Here is a 4,448-nt window from a genome sequence, read left to right as displayed (position 1 = left end):
AGTGATACAGGGGGAGAAGAAGGACACAAGAGTAAAATTTAGGTGATGTAAAAATCAAAGATATCAATAAAATTTTATTTAAAAAAAGATTCGAGGACTCATGGTGAAACATGTTATTTAGCTCCAGATAGAGAACTGATAGAGCAGACTGAAGTATATTTCTTCTCTTCCTCCTCCTCATTCTTTCTTTCTCTTTCTTTCTCCTTTTCTCTCTTCCTGCCTTTCCTCCTCCTCCTCCTCCTCCTCCTCCTCCTCCTCCTTCTCCTCTTCTTCTTCTTCTTTCTTCCATGGTTAATGTGGAATATATTTTTGTATAACTATGCATATTTATAATGGATTTTGTTGCCTTGTCTTCTCAATGTTTAGTGGAGGGGCTAAAGGGGAAGGAGAAAATTTGAAACCAAAAATAAAATTGGATTCAAAAATAATCTAAGGGCTTAGTTTAATGAATCACCCCCAAATTAGTCCCCCAATAACTCTGAATTGATAATTATTTTTTCACATTACAGTCTCAATATTCTTCCACTCAAACTGGACTCCTCAAAATTCTTTGATGAATCTATCCTTGTCCCTATACCTTTTTTCACACTGGTCCATCCATACATAGAACAGATTCCATCTTGGTCCTCTCTTCCCTTCCATAGGCTTTCCTTCCCCTCCTCCCATTCTTACCCTTGTGATGCCCTCTGATTTTCTTCTCCTTTTCTGACTCATTCATAACACTTTCTTTGACCATCTCTTTTGTCCTTATATTCTAATTTCATTAATTGTTTGTAATAAGTGTTGTCATTTTTACCTATGTCATCTCCCCTACTAAATTATAACTTCCTAGACAGCAGTGACTTCATCATTTTTTTGTCTTTGTGTCTTTAGGACCTAGAATGATGGCCACCATATTTATTAGTATTGTTACTATCATTATATGGAATTTGAACTCAGAAAGAAGATTTTCCTGATTCCAGGCTTGGCATTCTATCTACTGCACCACTCATTCTTACTTAGTTCAATTCTAGCCTCAGACACCTACTATCTGTGTGACCTTGAGCAAGCTATAGAAACCGGTTTGCCCCAGTGTCCTCATGTACAAAATGAGCTGGAGAAATAAATGATAAACCACTTCAGTATTTTTGCCAGGAAATTACATGGGATAATGAAATCCAGACACCACTGAAAATCGACACCAATAACAACTTAATATGGGACCTTTGATTTTATTGGTGCAAGTTGCTTATAACAAAAAATTTTCTCTATTAATATAGATGGGCACCTTTTCTGAAATTTAAAGTCTTAGACCATTTCCTGGGACACCAAGAAGCTACGTAAGTTACTTAGGGTCACATAGTCAGTGAATGTAAGACTAAGCAAGATGAACCCAGGATTCCTGACTTCAAGGCCAACTTTCTATCCATGTCTATATTGCCTCTCTGATTCTCTATATTCCATAAATTTGACATAATTAAATATGAGTTATCCAAGGCATTAATGCAGCAGATTTGTTGAATGTTAGAACTGGAAAGGGACTCAAATATCCATCTAGTCCAAAGAGAAGTAATGGTATGTTCAAGGCTACACAGAGAGGTTTAGTAGCAGCTCTGAATCTAAAACTCAGGTCTCCTCGCTCCAGGAACAGTCCTCTTCCCACAACACCATCAGAATATCAAATCCTAATGGAAAGAATCATGAACCAGGGAATTAAAGGAATGGGGACTTTTCCCCACTGGTCTCGTGCTAGCCAGGTTCCAGTCTTGAGTCCCAAGTCTGTTGTGGGACTCCACACCTGAAGAAAGATGTGCAGAAAAGTTTCTACAGGAGAGCTGTAAAGATAATCACAGGATTGAGAAATCACATCTGTGAGGGAACATGAAAAGACCTGGGATTATTTTGCCAGGAGAAGAAACAGCTAAGAGGTGAGTTAATAATAGCCTTCAAGTCCAAGAAGCATTATTACATAGAACCTGATAACCTGCTGCTCTCCTTCCCCACTAAGGAATGGAAATGAGCTTGATTTGGAAGCAAGAGGGAGTGAGAGAAATGTGAGGGAACACTTCTTGGTGAGACCGACTTAATGATTATAATTATTGTTACTTGTAGTTCTATAGTACTTTACAGTTTGTAAAGCACTTTCCTCATAACAACCACATGAGAAAGGAGGCAAAAGGTCTTATTCTCCCCATTGTGCAGAGAAAGAAACTGAGATGCAGACTCAGTTAAACAATTTGTTCCACATCACAGAATCACAAGAAGTCAGTACTGATGACCCCTATTTCAGCCCACCTTATTTTACAGATGAAGTAGTCACAGTCCAGAGAGGGGAGGTGTCTTGTTGAAGGTAATAACAGTGAATTAGAGATGCTCTAAGACGTGGGCCCCTCGTTCATAAACCAGTGCTCTGTGAATCTCTTCCTAAGGATCATAGAACTTAGAACTTAAAGGGACCTTGGAGGTTATCTAGGGCAAGCCACTCCTTTTACATATGAGGAAGCTGAGGTTTAGAGGGGTGGAGGGATCAAACAATATGGTGGAAGGCTAAATTGAGAGCTGAAATAAAATAGTAATGGGTTAGTTTGTTCTATGTAATAATGCTTTGGGGACTTCAGTACTATTATTAAGTCACCATTCAGTCATTTTTTCACCAGGAATAACAATGGATTTTTTTTTAGTACTTTAAGGTGGCAACATGTTTAGTTCACAACTCTTTGATATGGGTTGGATAAGACTTCTGATTCCCCTTGGACAAATGGGAGAAAAAGAAACAGAATTTAAATCACTTGTCTTAGTCAACTCAGTAAATTTTAGTCTTAGATTGAAATCCCCCGGAATATTCCTTCTCCCCCTGAGACCAGGCCACCTTGGCTTGGGGATCTTTGGGTCTTCTTTTCCCTCCTATCTTTCTTCCAGCAATTTGGGGCCACCCACAAACATCCATCATGACAATAGACAAACTATAGGGAATGTAACCCCCAGGATGGTATAATCAAGGCTTTGCCTTGAATTACTGATATTGGGATCATCCAATCCCTGAATTGTTCTAATCAGCTTGCTCAAACCATATGACAGGGCTGACTCTGTAATTGCCTGGGCTCTACCCTCAGGATTCTGTTGTAATAATAATAACAACAACGATGATGATGATGATAATAATAATGATAATTTTAATGTACTATATGTTTTGAAAGTGCTTTATATTAACTCATTTGCTGTGATGTGCTTTTCCTAGGGCCCACCTTTGGCTACCACCATGCTCTTCACCTTTTCCCATGAATTGGGAGTAGGTTCAATAGGCCAGAATCAGGGAGGTATGGACCACCTCCTCCAGGACAATTGTCTTCTGCATCCCACTCTCTATCCTCATCCCAATTAATTGAATTTGCTTCCAGTGAAGGAATTTTGTAATCTGCCTTCATCAACTTGAGTTCACAGGGACTGGAGTCCACAGGGAAAGTCCAGGGATGGAGCCATCAGCTGGGTGACGGGAACATCAAACCAAGACATTTTAGAAATGTCAGGATTGATGTCTTTGAGGGAAATGTGGAAACATGACCTGGACCTGAGCCTGGAGTAAAGGGGGACAAGTCCATCAGGATCAGAAAAAAGAGACCGTCTGGATTGGCTTCTGTCCCTGACCACATCCTCTCCCCATCTCAGACTCTCTTCTAGCCTGAGGCAACAGGCAAAACAAGCTCTTCTGAGCCAAAGTTCTTGTTGCTCCCCAGGGGCTGCTGTCAGAGCCAAAGCCAGTCACATAGTCCAGCTGTGGGTACTGTCCCAGACTGAATCCTCCCTGCGTCACCAGCAGCCAAAGAGCCTCTGCTCTGGACAGGGAAAGAACATTCGTGGAGCTAGCCGGAGATGGCAGCAATAAGAGAAGACTCCCTTCCTATAAGGGTCATGGCAGTGTGGGAAGGTGGACAAAGCTCTGGGCTCTTATTCAGGGACTTGGGAGAGCCAATGGACAAATCTTCAGAATGAGTGTTCACACTCCAGAAAATGGTCAGTCCTGAAAATCAGGGTTTGGTTTAATGCTTTGTTAATTGCCTCAATTGAGGAAAGTGATGGGGAAAATGATAGTAAAGATTAAATTTAAAAGTGGGTTGTGGGTAAATTTTTAGAAAGTCATTTGTTAAACATTTATCAGCACATCTACCCTCAAAAAGTACTTTGGGTAAGTCATGTCCTCTCTCTAGGCTTCAGTTGGGAGGCAGAGGGGTGGCTTGGTGGATAAAGCACTGGACCTGGAGGCAGGAAGGCCTGGGTTCAAATGCAACATCTGACATTTATTAGTTGTGTGACTTTGGGTAGGTCTTGACCTCTGTTTGTCTTGGAGGCCCTAGGTTGCTCAGATGATAGGGGGTTGAACTTGGTGTCAGGAAGACCCAAGTTTAAATCAGATCTCAAACACTTAATAGCTGTGTGACCTTGGCAAAGTCATTTAACCCTATTTGTCCCAG

This window comes from Macrotis lagotis, chromosome 1 (assembly GCF_037893015.1).
Source record: "Macrotis lagotis isolate mMagLag1 chromosome 1, bilby.v1.9.chrom.fasta, whole genome shotgun sequence".
NCBI classification, from domain to species: Eukaryota; Metazoa; Chordata; class Mammalia; order Peramelemorphia; family Peramelidae; genus Macrotis; species Macrotis lagotis.
This window is presented reverse-complemented; position numbering follows the sequence as displayed.